An 18095-nucleotide genomic window follows, 5' to 3' on the forward strand; every position below is an offset into this window, starting at 1 on the left:
GATAATGGCCACTTTGACCATTTGCCAAATCAGACACTGTTTAGCTGGGAGATAGAGTCAAGGTAATTCTAATTCCTCAGAGGAGTTGTAGGGTGGCGTGGACACGGCCGGGTTCATTGGAGGGGTGGGATTGTATGACATTAAATGAGTGAAGGTAGATTTAGACTGCACGCTGGTGCTGGGTGGAGAGGGACATACAGTGGAAGCACATTATTCGTCTGTAGTCCGAGCCCTTGCTGACACTCTCTCTCTCTCTGCACTATTCCCTTGCCGCGGGTGGTCACCAGAGACCAGACTGTGGCTGATTTATTCCTCCGCTCTGCTGTCCTCTGCCTGACTGCCTCTGCAATGGAGAAATTTCCTCTCTCTCTCCTCAGCAGTGATGCTAAAGCAGGGAAAGCAGGCGAATGAGACGGAGGGCTAACATTAGAACGTCTCCCTCCCTAATACACTCTCCTTCTACTCCCTGTTTTCCACCCTGGAGGTTTCTTCTCGCCAACCATGTCACTCTCAAAGGCCATGTGTATGTGATGGATATAAGAACATGTACACATTGTACAACCTTGTGCTTAATTAAAAATATTAAGTGCACTGAACTCAGGTTTTCTAATTGAACTCAAATGAACTGTGTTTTTCAGCTTTTTGAACAAGCTGATAAAAACTAAGTAAGCTGGATAGTGTCGCATCGTCCCCTCACGCTGTGTGTATTTCTCTCTGAGATCTCCGAGCTAGTTTCCTGGTTTCTCAGTGTTTTGTTTTCAGTTCCCACTTTCTAGTTTTCCGTTTTGCAAGTATTTTCTTGTGTAAGTTTTTCCACTGCAATAAAGCAGCCTCCTTGCGTTTATTCCTCCTTCTGAGTGTCCTGCATTCTGGGTCCTACATCCTGCCTGCCACAACTGTTTCATGAAAAGAACGACGCAACCATACAATGGACCCAGCAGCACTCGCTCCCTCAAAACTCCAGCAGGATATCATTCACTCCATGGACCAGCTACGTAACCAGCGGCTGGATTTTCCTGAGGAGTATCGTCGCACTGTACCTAACCAGCTATAGCAATTAGTTTTTGGTCTCCCGTGGCTACTGAATTCTCTTCACCCGCTAATATAGGACTTTCTTCTCTATCACTTCCTATTGCAAAATGGGAAGCGGATCTATCAGTTAACTTAGACCAAAACTTCTGGTCTCAGATTTGCTTAAAAACCTTTCATTTAATTCGAAATCCCAGTCTTCAATTAATTCAATACAAAATACTACATAGAGTACACTATACAGGTCATCGGATGTTCAAGATGGGCTTTACGTCTACCAACAACTGCTCACACTGCCAAACCAATTCACCGGACAATTATATCCACGCTCTTTGGTTCTGTCCACCAGTTCAGAAGTTTTGGCGCGAGATATGTGAAGACTTATCAAAGTGTCTGAAATGTAACATTCCAACTTCCCCTTTAGTGTGTTTGTTGGGCAGCTTAGATAATGTCACTACAGAGAAGAATATAGCACATATGGTTTTCACTGCCCTATGCATAGCCAAGAAAACAGTCCTCATGAACTGGAAAAATAAAAATAATCTTAATTCAATATAGAAATTATCTATTAGATTACATTAGTCTTGATACAGCCTCTGCCACCACATCAGATCAATTGCTCTGGGCTCCTTTGATCAGCTCCATCACCTAGTGGGGGTGGGGGGTCATAGTTTGGTCCCACCTTCGCTGTTGTGATTGGTGTGGGGGTAGGGACAGGCTTAGGGCGTCGGGGGGTTCCCCAGGAGCATCTTCCTTGGGGGGCTCAACCCGGGGTAGCGGTCATGGCCTGTTAAGGGCTCTGTTGGTTCTTAGGTGACGGTTTCCCCGTGGCTGCGTGCAGCGGGGCTAGGGGAGGGTCTGTGCTGATGGACGTGGGTCCGGGACAGGCGTGAGGTTCTGGGGGCGCTCTGTCTCTGGGCTGGGGCCCTGGCTGGGCCTTGGGGGCATGGGTCCTGGTTGGTGTGTTGCCGGGGTTGTGGGCGGGTGGGTGTATGGGGGCCCAGCCCTGGCGCAGGGTGCCGCCAGCGCATCGAGCCACCTGGGAGGCTCTTCAACTGGTGGGGGAGGCTGTCGCATCTTGCAGGCGGTCTCCTCTCTTCAGGAACTCACTCTGCAGGAGGGGGAGATACAGGAGAGGTGGAGGAAGATCTCAGCCTGGGTGTCTATTGTCTTGTGTAGTCTGGAAGATGAGTGGATGACGGGGTGGGTGCAGTTTTCTCTGTGGTGGGGTCGGGTGGGCTGTCCCGGGCTCGGTGGGGCCGTGCGGCGCTGCCAAACTGTGCCCCGGTCTGGATGGGCCTGGGCCGCCTTCCCCTGGCAGGTTGCAGAGTATGGGGGTGCCTACTGGGGTCAGCGGGGCAGCTGGCCCCATGGAGGGGTCACTTGCCCCTCCCTTCCTTCCCTCCCCATCTCCAGCTGCCTCCCTCTTCCCGCTCCACCACAATCACCCACACATGCAGGGCCTTGGGGTAAAGGTGTGTCACCTGGGTGCAGGGGAGGCATCCCCCCCTCTGTCCCTTGGGGGTGGGCACGCCATCAGGGTGTACACCTCACCCCTGGCATCGTTGCCCACCTCTCAATTTTAAATACACGTAGACACTGAGGGCTATCAGGAGGGGCTATGCGCTTACCTGCTGCTCTCTGGCAGGTAGCTTCATGCCCTCCTGGGTTTAAATGCACCTTAGAACACACATGCATCAACACTACATATGAGCGGGCGGAGGGAGGTTTGGAATCTTCTCACACCCCCGTTCTCTGCGGCCTGCTGGAGCGGGGGGTCTGGGAGGAGGAGCTGGCCGTCCGACTGGGGCCTGGAGCCTGGGGCTCGCTCGGGCCACTTCGGGGGTGGGGTGCCCTCGGCCTCTTGGCCTGGGGCTTGGTCACTCTGGCACAGCTGGCTGCCGGCGGAGCTCACGGGCACGTCACTGCAACCCCCCCGGCTTCTGCTCCGCGGCTGCTGAGTGACCCTTCATCTGAGGCTCTCCTCAGCTCTTTCTGGGATAGTGGTGCGGCTGCCCCTCTGCTGGTCTTCCTTGGTCTCTTGTGTTCTGAGGGCCTCTGGATGTCTGGAGTCTTGATCTCCTCCATACCTGCTTCATGCCCTGGTGGACGGGGCTGTGGCCCCCCCACACCCTCTAGCAGATCATTACATGAAGGAACCTTTTAAAAACAAGCGTGTCCATGCTCACAGGTGTACACACGGGTGCTCACACACAGAAACTACACCCTTTTTGGCTCCTACCTCAAAGCACACTGTGCGCTGTCGATCTTACGTGCTGCACAATAATGTTTAATATTTAGTATTTACTGTTATATTCACATAGATCATCATGATGTTGTTTATTTATCTATCTGAGAGATCCTTTACTGTCTGTATAAATCATGTGCTGTCGGAAACATCAGTTCTGCCTTCTGGGGTACCTCAAGGATCTGTTTTAGGTCCTATTCTCTTTTTGCTGTATATCCTCCCTCTAGGCCACATTATCAGACGTTACAGTAATATTTCTTATCATCTCTATGCTGATGACATTCAGTTGTACTGTTCTTTCAAAGCTTCTGAGTTGTATAAATTGTCTTGTTTAAATAATTGTCTGTCAGAAATCAAACAATGGTTAAATGACAATTTCCTTCAGTTAAATGCAGATAAAACAGAAACTTTGATTATTGCACCTGATCACATGCTCTCAGAAATTAGGCAGCATATCAGTTTTTTAGACCCTTCATTTCAGTCGAGTCTCAGAAACTTAGGTGTTATATTTGACAGTTCAATGTCTCTTGAGAAACACTCTAAACAACTTGTCCGGAACTGTTTTTATCATCTAAGAAACATTTCTAAACTCAGGCTACTGGTGTCAAAGGCAGAACTTGAGATGATTCTTCATGCTTTTATCTCTTCTCGTTTGGATTATTGTAACGGTCTTTTTACGTGTCTCAACAAATCAGCTCTGGATCGCCTTCAGTCTGTACAGAATGCAGCAGCAAGACTTTTAACTGGTACAAACAAGAGGTCACACATTACTCCAGTTTTGGCTTCTCTTCATTGGTTGCCTGTAAATTTTAGGGTTCATTTTAAAATTTTAGTTGTAACTTTTAGAGCTCTGCACGGTGAAGCTCCCCAGTATATCTCTGACCTGCTGAAACCTCATGCTTCATCCCGAGCACTTAGGTCTTCAAGTCAGAGGCTACTGGTGGTCCCACGTACACAGTCAGAAATAGGGGTACGGAAGGGGTACATTACTGTGCCCCAAGGTACAAAAATGACATTAATACAGTCTAAGGACAAATATTGGACCTCGGGGTAACTATCTGTACCTTTTTTAGCGTCTGAAAGGTACATACATGTTCCTTAATTGTGAAAAGTACTTATTTGTACCCATTCTTTCAAAAGATAAAGTACAGGTTGATTAAGCTCTTTTTGATTAGAGGTTTTTTTTTAAATTCTTTTTGACAGTAATTTATTTGCAACTGTATTGATTTAAGCATATATTTTAGTGTTTTTATTTTATTTTTTATTATTTTCATTGCTGTTGTTGTTTTTGTATTCCCTGAACCCCCCTTATTTTTAAGCTGCTTTAAGAACAATGAATTTATTTGAAAGAAAAAAAAGTAAAAATGCATTTAAACATTTTTTTAAGAGAGTGTTTTTTTTTTGAAGTATAACTATTTGGATGAATTGCAAAAAAGCACCCTTATTGAACTCGGAGTGCGAGTTGAGCCCATCCTCACAACATCAAACAAAAAGTAGAAGAAGAAACTCAATGAATAGCTGGTGGATTCTAGAGCTTTCTGTAAATGCAGCAGGTGCCATTTTGTTTTATCAACGGACGGAGGTGGATTATGAACTTGCAAGTCCTGGTGTGCTCTGTTCACTTTCAACCGAGGAGCTCTTAACAAAAATACAAGAGTGGGGCTTAGATGTCACCGAAGCTGAAGCTCAGCGTTTCAGAGGTAAGTTTTATTTAAAGAAAAATGTAGCGTAATTACTAATTATTGGTTTAGCCTAGCTTAACGTATATTAGCAATTTAGCTAGTTTCGGCACTCTCTTAGCTCAAATTATGTCTTTTTACAAACGTTTTTACAAACGTTTCATGTGTAACGTTGAGGTCACAGTTCTGAAAAATGAAAAATGTGTACACATAGTATTTGTATAAGTTTGAACTTATATATGTGGTTCGGCCACAGTCTATGGGTTCAGTAACCCCTGCACAGCCGAACGGCGCGAAATTTGATTCCCTGGTAGCTGAATGCAGTTTACCGTTAGTGTATTAATGGTTTAATAAAATCACGTTTTTACATCCATTCCAAGGCCATCAACACACATGGGCGGCTGAATATAACGTTTAAAGGAAATATCTTGACGCCGCACTTGTTTAAAATATAACAAGGGTGTCGCAGCTGGGGTTTGATAGTCGCGTTTTAAGCAATGTGGGAACTTTTTCAGCATGTAATCTGAGCTTGTAATATGGTCCTGCGGGTGTTATCGCTATAAGTAATCGGTCTGAAAGAACAGACGGCAGAAACTGTCGGAAATCTGGAGAAAGGAGTCACCTTAGTAGTGAATATTAACAAATTACAGCATTCTAGTCTTTTTTTTCTTCCAAACTTGAAAGGGCACAAAAGCATGCTCAGACTCTGCTCTCCTGTGTCCAGTAGTCCCAAACAAACATCTAAATTTAAAAATGAAAACTTTGCATATCGAGAGGATTCACTCTAAAAATTTGGTTTATTTTATTTAATTTACTGATTTTTTTAATGAATATTTCTTTGAACTGAAAGAAGTTGTACAAAAGGTTTTAATGTGTGTGATATACGGTTTTTACCCATGTAAAAATGTGGTGATAAATATCCTTACATGGAATTTAGAGTTTGTACTACCATTTATCTTGCAGGCAATCAGGTTGATGGTGACACAGTTGACTGCGGTCTTACTGAGACTATGGTTGCATACCTTTTCCAAGGATCCTTCAAAAAGCAGGTTAAATTCAACCAATTTGTGTCAGGGATGAAGGAATCTTCAGTGACGCTGACTCTACAGACTGTCTCTCCAGAAGACTGGCAACCATCTACTTCGTCAACTTCAATAAGGTATTTTCTTATTTATAATGAAGTTAGTACTTCCTTCAAAAAATATGAATCTTTCAGACGACATGTGTATAGGAAACACAGAGAACAGGTGTTGTGTCCCCATAAAGACTTAGATGAAAATGAGCAGGAGGTAGTCAGTCCACACCCAAATGAATTTGCAAATGACATAACTGAAAATATTGAAACCCCTCCATCCTGGGATGAATTTTTGATAAATTTCAGAGACAATCTTTTCAAGTTCATTCTTAAGTGCAGAGAGAAAAATTCTTTACCAGTCTCTGTTCAGGAAGAAATTGTGGAAGACGTAAAATTTCTGATGTGTTTTTTCAAGGAGAACTACGATGCTTTTATAGCATATAATTTAGAGAAAATGGGTCTTGACGTGTCTTTGTGTCCAGAGCTTAAAAATGTCCTGCATTCAAATGAATTTTTTGAGAAGGCTTCAACAGCTATTCGATCTCCTTATTTGGTCAAAGAACATTGCAAATCAAAGCTCAACATGATAGAGCCTGTTCATTGCAAATTAAGAGACTCTGTGGGTCATACAGTTGGCTCGTATTCATATGTGCCTGTTGATAAGGTGCTAAAAAATTATCTTTCTCATGAAGACATACAAGATCACATTTTTTCAAGTGGCAATTTGGAAACTGATGAATTTCTAACAGATTACTCTGATGGAGAAATCTTCAGACATCATCAATTCTTCAAGGATAACCCAAATGCACTGCGACTCCATTTTTATGAGGATGAATTTGAAGTACTTAATCCCCTAGGATCTAAACGATCCAAACACAAACTTAGTGCATTTTATTACACTGTAGGCAATTTGGACAAAAGGTACACTTCTCAGCAGAGACACATTCATCTAGCGTTATTGGTACGCTATTCTTTCGTTAAGCGGTGTGGTTGGCATGTTATCCTTAAACCTTTGCTTGATGATTTGGAAAAACTTTCCACTGATGGCTTTACTTTTACCATTGATAAAACCGAACACACTATTCATGCTGCTCTTGCAACTTTATCTTGTGATAATTTATCAGCTCACATGATTGGTGGTTTTTCTATGTCATTTAACACTGGTAGAATTTGTCGGTATTGCATGGCTTCTTATGAAGATATGAAACAATCCTTTGAGGAAGAAAGCTTTGTTTTAAGAACATCAGAGGTTCACCAGTATCATCTTGCACGAATCCAAGAATTTCCAGATGATAAAACAATATATGGTGTAAATAGTTCATGTCCTTTTGACAGACTGAGTTATTTCAGTGTTACGCAAGCTTTACCACCTGATGTAATGCATGATCTGTTGGAAGGTGTAGTTCCTCTAGTTATGAAACTAGTGATTTGTAAAGCCCACACTGAGAAGCATATTACAATTAGAGAGATCAATGAAGAATTGCAAAAAATGCCCATTGGTCAGAATGACAAAACAAACAAACCAGTACAGTTATCAGAGAGACTTCAGAGTGTTGGTATTGTTGGATCAGCATCTCAAAAGTGGTGCCTGTTCAGATTGCTGCCATTTCTGATGGCAGACCGTGTGCCACCTAATTGTAAATATTGGCATGTTTTTCTTCTATGTCGTGAAATAACAGAGATTGTAATGGCTAAAAAAGTGCGAAAAGAGAATATTTTATTGTTGAAGTTGCTTGTCCATGAGTTTCTCACAAAACTGAAAAGTGTATTTGGGGATGTAATTACACCAAAGTGTCATTATTTAATCCACTATGCAAGACTGATTGAAATGTTCGGCCCTCTACGTTTGTTATGGTGTATGAGATTTGAAAGTAAGCACCAGTATTTCAAAACGTTGTCCCGCAATTGTAGAAATTTTATGAACATTGCTACAACTTTGAGCAACAGACATCAGTTCAGACAGTGCTGGGAGTTTTCTAACAAAAGTTTACTTGGTGAATTTGAAAATGTTTTTGGAAAAAGTGTGACTACACCATTTTTGTCATTACCACTGGAACTGCAACAAGCACTGACAGTCTATTGTGGCTTTTCTGAAGTTGATAGTGCTAAGAAAGCTTTCCAGCGTGTGTCAGAAGTAATTGTGAACAGTGTCAAATACTGTGTAAGAGATGTGTTTGTCATTGATGTACTGCATTCAGAGAAGATTCCTCTGTTCTGGCAAATTAAGTACATATTTAATATTGACACAATGTGGGTCTTTTGTGGAAAAATTCTCATTCCTCTGTTATATGACAACCATTTTCATTCATACAGTGTTAGAGTTGATAGTGAATGAACGTTGCTAAAACCTGGACAGGAAATTGATGTTGCAGCTTATGACACATACTCTGTTGATAACAGTTTGTATGTAACAGTTAAGCAATGTATTTAAGAAGGTAATAAATGTGACAAGTATTTTTGACTTTGTATCTTCAATTTTTCAAATCTTGAGAGGAAAAATATAGGAAATCTGTGTGTAGATACTGAACCTTTAGAAAGACATTTTTGTACTCCTTTTAAGGGTTCTTTTTTGTACTTTATACTAAGGGTACAACTTTGCCCTTTAAAGTACAGGTTTGACGTGTAAAAGGTACAAATTACAAGGGTACAAATCAGTACCCACAGTTTAGGGTACAGAACGGTACCTTAGAGGGTACCACCCCAGTGACAAGCCATTGTACCCCTATAGGTACATTTCTGTACTTTAATTTCTGAGTGTGTACCAGGTTTAAAACACGTGGGGATCGGGCTTTTCAGGCACTGGCACCTAGGCTGTGGAACTCTCTGCCGTTGTCTTTACGCTGTCTAGACTCTACTGACTCCTTTAAATAGCAGCTGAAGACATTTTTATACAAACGGGCTTTTAATTAATTTTAACTTGTATGTCTGATCTTATTGTAAAGCACTTTGTGATTTTTATCTGTGAAATGTGCTATATAAATAAATTTTACTTACTTACTTACTTACTATTGTATTGCTCTTTTTTTCTTCTGCTTGTTTTCTCTTTTTTCTTTCTCAACAGATGATCCAGGTGATTGATATATGTATTTTTTGTCTGCTTATTTTGTTGTTTTTTGTTTTTTGCCCTTTATCCCCATCGCTCTTCCCCGCTGTTTTTCTTTCCCTCTTTCTTTCTCCCTTTTCTTTTCCCCAGTCAACTCTGTCCCGTATTTAGCAAGTGAAAATGAAATAAAACAAACAATAAAAAAAGGTGAATCAAATAGACCATTACGGCGGGGCTGGGATGGTCCATTTGGTAAAGTAAATCCGTTGGGCATCTTTCTTTGCCTTTAGACAACAATTCTGATGGCAAAAGAGCCAAACGGGACAGGCAAAAAAAAAGAAAAAGAAAAAAAAAGGACTTTCTTCTCAATTAATTGCACCTTCATCTCCAACTCCACCCGCGCACCTGCCCGGCCTGCCAGAAGATTCGCTGCCCGACCAGGCAGAGAACTCTCAGCATAAGCCACCGGACATAACGCCACCAGAAATGTCGGCTCCTCCCTTTTCCCAGAGAAAGCGGCGTTCACGCCACTGTCAGCCTTCGCTCACCGAGCAAGCTCCAGTGGTTAGTGAAAGTGACTGTTTTATGCACACTCTGCCCACGGGCGGCCAGCTCACACCAGCACAGGCTTTTTACAAAGCATTGGAAATAATTATCGTTCCACCCAGCTTTTCCACACCACAGCAAGAGCAGCCACATCAGAGCTGTTCCACATTGCCATCAGCTTCCCCTGCCGCTATCACTCCCTCTTCTAGGAGGAAGCAATGTCCGCGCCACCAGCAGTGGCGTTAATGTGAGCAGTGTAGGATTCCACTTCTTGTGTTTTGACTTTGACCCAGGTGTTGTCTACATATCTGTACCAGTGTCTAGGTACTCTCCCTTTAAAAGAGCCAAGAGCCTTTCTTTCCACTTCCTCCATGTAAAGGTTGATCAGATTTCCACACTGTTAGACCTCTGCCTTACCACTACATATTTCAAATACAACGAGGGTTTCTACAGACAAAAACATGGCTGTGCCATGGGCTCCCCGGTGTCACCTATTGTAGCCCCCGCAGAGAACGGGGGTGTGTGAAGACTCCAAACCTCCCTCCGCCCGCTCATATGTAGTGTTGATGCATGTGTGTTCTAAGGTGCATTTAAAACCCAGGAGGGCATGAAGCTACCTGCCAGAGAGCAGCAGGTAAGATAAGGGGAAGGAGGAGAGGAGAAAAGTGCGACTGCCTTCGCCGAGAGCCAAACGAGATAATTCTCGAAACACTTCATTATAACAGGTGTTAGAGCAACTGGTCGGTAGTCGTTGAAGCTGCTAATGTTGGTGCGTTCAGGCAGTGGGACAATTGTGGCTGACTTTAGGCACAGCGCGATGCAGGACTGGGATAGTGAAGCATTGAAGAGCTTAGTGAAGACCCCAGCCAGCTGGTCTGCGCATCCTTATAGGACTCTCCTGGTTGCCTCATATAGACTAGCGGCCTTCCTGGGGTTCACTGCCCTCAGTGTGCACCTCACCTCATATTCCTGCACCATGAGGCTTGGGCTGCTGCAGCCGTATGATATTTTGGCTGCTGCTGCCTCTGGTCCCGTCACCTCAAAGCATGCAACAAAGTGGTTCAGCTCCTACGCAAGCGCCACATTGCCCTCAGTCAGTGTGGTATTGCCAGGCTTGTAGTTGGTTAGGTGCTGAACTCCCTGCCATACCTGTTGTGAGTTGTTGTTGCTGAAGTGGTCTTCAATTCTCCTTTTGACAAACCTAAGTGTGGTAGAGGGGTTGCTCTGTACCCTTTTTGGATGTTGCTGTAGGCTTTATCCAGTATGTTTGTCCCTCTTGCTGCACATTTAATATGTTGTTCAAATCTGGGGAATACTGACCTGAGTCAGCATAGTTGAAGTCCCCAGCTATGGCGTGCACTGCGTCAGGATAGCAGTTGTGCTGACTGCTTATTGCCTTTTGCAGCTTATCCATAGCTGAGTTAGCATTAGTATCAGTTGGTATGTACACGGCCATTACCATGATGATACTAAACTCGTGAGGTATGTAGATGGGTCTGAATTTCACAGTCAAATATTCCAAATTCAGGGAACAGTGGCTGTCTACAGTCCTTGTGTTTTTTTGCACCAGCTGTCAGTAATGTAGATGCATAAATTCTCTTCTTTGTTCTTACCGGAGTGCCCGTTCCTGTCATGATGGTGGACCGTGCCACATACTAACTCAATAGCCGAGTCCGGAATTTAAGTCTCTGTGAGTAGTATAATGCTACTGTCCCATATAAACTTGTTGACTGCAGTCTGTAATCTCAGTTTGTCAATTCAATGATTACATTTACTTTAGGTGTGTTTTTGTTTGTTTTTTAACACATGTCTCTTTAGGCCTAAACTGAAGGTGGTAGTGCCAAACCAAATACCAGACATAGATGGGGCCTCTCCAGATGCAATTTGTGTCACAATCTGCAACGGCAGATCACGTGGACAGAGGTGGAGGACCCAAATGCAGACACCTGAGAAGTGATTGAGGTGGAAAAGAAGCTGTTTATTGCAAACTGATAATCGACATACCAAACAAAAGGCAGGAAAGAAACTTACTAAGTCTAAACTGGGAAAAATAAAGAATAAACAAAACACATGAACCTTAGAAACAACGAACATGGGAACATGAGGACCTGGAAACTTGGAGGCTTGGAAACATGGTGTGAACACAACAGATGACCTAACAAAGAATGAATGACAACAGACCACATAAATACACACAAGGGGAATGAAGTAAGTGGAAACATACGGGGAACAGCTGATACAAATGAATATGACACCACAGGGGAAGCAAAACTAAACACACAAAATAGGGAACACAAGACTGTCAAAATAAAACAGTAAACACAGAGATGCAGACCTAAGATGACAATTTGTTCATCTATAAGGCGACGTGGAACCAAACAAGCAGTTTTGAAGAGCTAATCCTTCCACTGTTTCACTAAGACAAGTTTCTCAGGTATGAGGAAAGTAGCCCTGTGCATGTTTGGCTCCACACACAAAAGCAAGGCAGTTTTTTTCACAGTGAACATAATCAAAACTAAATATCATTCTTAACTCATCAGTGAGCACCTCCACATGAGTATGGGGATGACCCTGACTCCATTCAAGGTTTAAAATACTGTAAAGACAAGCTAGAGCTCAATTCACTGACTGAGCAAAAAAGTAGGGGAGATCATTAAATATGGAGAGAAATTTACCTCAAAAGTGTTGGAAATGTGTACAATATGATTCACAATGTGTATGATATGATGCACGTGGATATGATCCCACGTTCCAGTTCCGGTTGAGTGAACACTGAAGCGACTTGCTGCCGCTACTCACCGCTAACCCTGTCGCTACTCCTATTCCTGCTCTTTACTCCTGCTCGTTCCTTGTTACCTGCTACTTGCACTCTTGCTTTTGCTACTCTTTGCTCCTGTTACTGTTATCGCTACTCACCGCTATCCTCTCCCGGGGTCCCGGTTCCTGGCGTCCTGCTGCTCCCTCCCACGAATTCCTGTCCTATTCCTGTCTTTACGGCCCATCGGTGTCTCTGCTCCTGTTCATGATGTGGCCTCCCAGGATTTACGCACTGTCTGTGTGGGCCTGGAACGTTGTGTCATCGATCCTTCATCCCAGTACTGGACTCCATCAATACACAGCTGATGAGCTCCTTTGACTCCGCTCCACCACCGGCTGTTTTTCGCCTCCATGCGGATATTGTTGTTCTCCCTTGCCGAAAGTACATCCATTGGGGTTCCTGCCGGAATTTTCATCAAGATAATTCTAAGCAAATACAGTCTCTCTGGTCCACCTCTTGCCGCTCTCCACAGAATCCTGGCAGGGCTGTTGACCACAATATTTGGCTAACCTGACCAGGTCACCTAGCACTCTCACACAGTCTGACAGTACCTGCGTCAACTTCCGCCTGCTTAACATCCGTTCACTCACGAACAAGGGACATCTCGTCCAGGATCTCCTCACAGACTGTAAGGTTAACTTTTTCTGTTTGACTGAGACGTGGCAACAGCCCAACAACTTCTCATAGCTCAATGACTCCACCCCCCGCTGGGGTTTGTTTACACCTGCCAACCTTGTGAGCCCAGCCATGGTGGAGGCCTCGCGGTAATCTACCGCGAGAACTGGAAAGTCATGCCGCTGTCTATTCCTACCTACATTTCCTTTGAATCTGTTGTCTGTCAACTCTCAGGTTCTAATCCAACTGTCATAGCTGTCATCTACCGTCCCCCAAAATCGAATTCTGTTTTTATAAGTGACTTTGCTTATAAAAGGTTATGTGTTGCTAAACAACACATAACCTTTCCTACTCACACCAAAGGCCATACTTTGGACCTAGTTTGCTGTTCCGGACTTACTCCTTCCAAATGCACAGCGGACGAACTACCATTCTCTGATCATCTGTTTCTCTTCTTTGATGTCTAAATGACTTTTTACATAATCAAGAACCCTTTCATTTCTTTTTGGAATATCAAGAAAAGAAATCTTGATATCCTTTCTTCTGCTTTTTCTAGCTGTTTGTCTCTTAATAACCTGTCTATTCAAGATGATTTGGTCTCTTATTATAATCACAGCCTCAGTAGTATTTTGAGTTCTCTTGCTCCACTAAAAACCAGACCTGTAGCCTTTTCTCAGACTGCACCCTGGTACACACCTGAACTCCAACTTTTGAAAGCAAAAGGCAGATGACTTGAACGTCGCTACAAGAAAACTGGCCTTACTGTTCATAAGGAAATGTTTAACCCTTTAAAGCCGGTCGGAGCGGCAACGCTCCGTTTTGCGTAACTATTTTTAAGTCCCTGTAGAACCGGAACCACGTAAGCTAGCGCAATAATTTTTTTTGCATCTCATGCCATCAGCTTGTGCTAGGTCACGGTTTCCTTCCACATATAGCTTTGCAAAAATTGCATAAAAAGCGCTTGCAGGAACAAAAACATAATATTCCAGAAACACACTTTGCTGATCCGATCAGCTGTTCGTAACACTTCCTACATTGAAATAGACGTCAGCGCGAACGATCGCATGTCCGCCATTACCTGCCCGAAACTGGAAGTGACATCATTTTTGCGGAAAATGTAGTTTTTTACTTGTAGACCTTAAAAGCCTATACTGGTGTTTTTAAAAGTCATGTTTGACTTTTTGCTTTTCTGAATAGTTTCTGGGATGATTAGAACTCAAATTGCGCTGCTTTAAATAGTTTATTTTGATTCGCATGCTGTTTTCTTTGCAAATTTGCATTATAGGATTGTTTTTCGTTTTTTCTGCAGTATATAAAAATTGGTGTATCTGAAAAATAAAACTATGAAGACACTCAAAATAAATTTCCTGTGGTTGTAAACTATTTTTTGCAACTTTTTTGTATTTAAAGTTTTGAGGGATAAACCTCTTAAATTTCTTTAATTAGAAATATATGTAAAAAAAAACAAAAATGATTTTCAATTTTTCTGTAGTTTATTGCACTTTTTTGCAATTTATGTGGTTACTATGGATTTAATGCATAAATATTATTAAAAATTTGAGCTATAACAGTTGTATTGATGTATAGCAACTTGAAATGCTCCCGAAAATGGCACTACAGCACGTAAAAATATAAAGTAAGCTCTGGCGGACTTGGTTCTATGGTAGGTCTTAAAGAGTTAATAATCATGTGCTGTTTTATAAGGAGTGGATTAACCAAGCTAAATCTGCCTATTACTCTACCATTATATGCTCAAGTGAAGATTCTACCAAGACACTGTTCTCACTATCAATTCTTTTCTCAGGCCACCAGATTTTCTACCTGCTCATCTCTACTCATCTAACTTCTGCAACTCTCTAATGCTGTTCTTCACTGAAAAAAAATCATAAGATACACCAAGACATGGTTCCCGATGTTTCATGTAGCCCCTCCTCCATAATCCCACCCCTATTACAATGCCTCTCTGCCTTCCAACTTCCCTATGTCACTGATATTTCTGATCTCATCCGCAAATCAAAGCCTTCTACCTGTCAGCTTTACCCTATTCCTACAGTCCTAGTCAAGGCCTGTCTGCCCTCTCTTCTTCCCCTCATCTCTGCTAATATCCATTATTCACTCACAAGTGGAACTGTTCTTACTTCCTTCAAAGTTGCTGCCATTACCCCAATTCTGAAAAAACAGGTCTAGATCCCAATAACCTTAATAACTTTCATCCTATCTCCAATCTGCCATTTCTCTCAAAAATTCTTGAAGAAAATAGTTGCTTCCCAAGTTCACTTACACCTAACCAATAATAACCTCTACGAACAGTTCCAGTCTGGTTTTCGCCTTTCTTCTTCTGACTCCGGTCTCCTCTCCATCCTTATTCCCCTCGCTCTGAGTGTAGCCTTTGACACCCTCTCCCACTCCATCCTTCTCAGCAGATTAGTTTCTATCGGCCTCTCTCATACTCCACTAGCTTGGTTCAAATCATACCTGTCTGACTGCACTCAGTTCATTGAAGTGAAATCTTTAACTTCTCAGCCTTTTCCTCTGTCTACTGGGGTGCCCCAGGGATCTGTTCTTGGGACCTTCCTTTTCATTATTTATCTCCTTCCACTTGGACACATTTTCCGTAAATATAATATCTGATTTCACTGCTATGCCGATGACACCCAGCTTTACCTGTCCACCAAACCCGACTCTACTCTTCCTCCTCCCTCTCTTACCCTCTGTTTAGCCAAACTTAATTCATGGTTTTCTTCCAACTTTCTTAAACTCAACACCAACAAATCAGAAATTCTCCTGGTTGACTCTAAATCATCACTATCCAGAACTACCTGTTTTTCTGTTACTATCAACAACCTGCCGGTTTCTATCTCTCCCTCTGTGAAAAGTTTGGGGGTCATTCTTGACAGTACACTATCTTTCAATTCACACATCAATAATATCACTCGCTCAGCGTATTTCCATCTCCGTAACATCAATCGCCTCTGCCCCTTCCTCACTCCTCATGCCACTGCCATTCTCGTTCATAGCCTCGTTACCTCTCAGATCGATTAATGTAATTCACTCTTATTTGGCCTTACACAAAAATCCATCAATAAGCTTCAACGTGTCCAGAACTCAGCAACCTGTATTATCACTAGGACTCCCTTTACCCACCACATCACCCCTATTTTGAAAAAGCTTTACTGGCTCCCAGTCAAATCTCACATTAATTTTAAAATACTCCTACATACATCTAGGGCTATTAATTCTCTCTCCCCACCATACCTTTCTGACTTGGTTCAGATCTCCATCCCATCGGTGTGCCTCAGATCATCCTCTTCCCTTTCCCTTTCTGTTCGTTCCTCTCGTCTTGTTTCTATGGGGGGCGGGGCTTTTAGTTGCTCTTCCCCTTGACTTTGGAATTCCCTACCCCCCGACCTCACAAACATCACTTAATTTCCTCTTTTTAAGTGCAACCTCTAAAACCCACCTGTTTAAAATTGCCTACTCCATATAACTTATCCATGATCTTAAACTTTCTATCTGCTACTCTTATTTTTGTGCATATTTCATGTTTTTATGCCTATTTCATTTGCTATACTATAAATACCTTGGAGTATACATTGACAATAAACTGGACTGGGCTAAAAACACCACAGCACTTTACAGGAAGGGCCAGAGTCGTCTCTATTTTTTGAGGAGACTGAGGTCCTTCAACATCTGCCAGAAAATGCTCAGGATTTTCTATGAGTCTGTTGTGGCCAGTGCGATCCTCTATGCTGTTGCATGCTGGGGGAGCAGGCTGAGGGTCGCAGATGCCAACAGACTCGATAAACTGATCCGTAAGGCCGGTAATGTTGTGGGGATGGAGCTGGACTCCCTCAAGGTGGTGTCGGAGGGTTGGATGTTGTCCAAGATAAAGACAATGTTGGATAACACCTCCCACCCACTCCATGACATGCTGGTCAGTCACAGGAGCACGTTCAGTGAGAGACTGAGATCACCGAAAAGAACCACTGAACGACACGGGAAATCTTTCCTGCCTGTGGCTCCCTGTACAACTCATCCACTTAACACACTGTTTACTGCAATAGGTACACCCTTTTTGCAAATGTTCTTCCTTTTTCAGCTATTTATTAATAAGTGACTTTTATGTATATATATGTATGTATATATTGTGCTATTCTTACTTAGTGTATTGTCTGTCTTTGTTACTGTTTGTTTATACTGGAGCACTGTAACCAAAAATAATTTCCCCTAGGGATCAATAAAGTATTCTGATTTTGATATACATTGTCCTTGGGTGTTTTGAAAGGCGCTTTTAAATAAAATGTATTATTATTATTATTATTATTATTATTATTATTATTATTACAAGCACGTAACATCTCTCCTCACTCACAAAAAACCTGAAATGTCCGTGCAGCAATCGCCTGGTACAAACAAATCACGCTGCATGGCCACGTGGGGTTTTGAGATGCTGCCAGCTTTGCACAGATCCACAACTGTAAGTTGCTTTCAAGTCCCAATGTTAAACTGGGACATCTGGGCTTCCAGTGTATACCGGTGTTTTTTTGTTGTTGTTTTGGTTGGTTTGTTTGTTTATTTCAAATAAAGTGACCGGATTGCTTGTTACGGTCACATCTGGCGAGGCAGACGGCGAGGCGTCGGAAGATTGAGGACCCAAGTGCAGGCAACCGGAGACAAGGGTGGAATGATAATAAAAGGTGAGCGTTTATTTTGGCCTTGCCGTTCGTTTAGAGAGGAACTAATAAAACCTATACTGGGAAGAGCTAAGGATAACAAAAATAACCTGAGGGTTTTCTGAGCCTGTCAAGTCCTTCTTTTGACCCATTTTGCCAAAGGAAAGGACGTTGCCTAATAATTATGCACACCTGATATAGGGTGTTGATGTCATTAGACCACACCCCTTCTCATTACAGAGATGCACATCACCTAATATGCTTAATTGGTAGCTTTCGAGTCTATACAGCTTGGAGTAGGACAACATGCATGAAGAGGATGATGTGGACAAAATACTCATTTGCCTAATAATTCTGCACTCCCTGTAA

The sequence above is a fragment of the Perissodus microlepis genome, chromosome 1, assembly GCF_051167445.1.
Source record: "Perissodus microlepis isolate ML-2025 ecotype Zambia chromosome 1, ASM5116744v1, whole genome shotgun sequence".
NCBI classification, from domain to species: Eukaryota; Metazoa; Chordata; class Actinopteri; order Cichliformes; family Cichlidae; genus Perissodus; species Perissodus microlepis.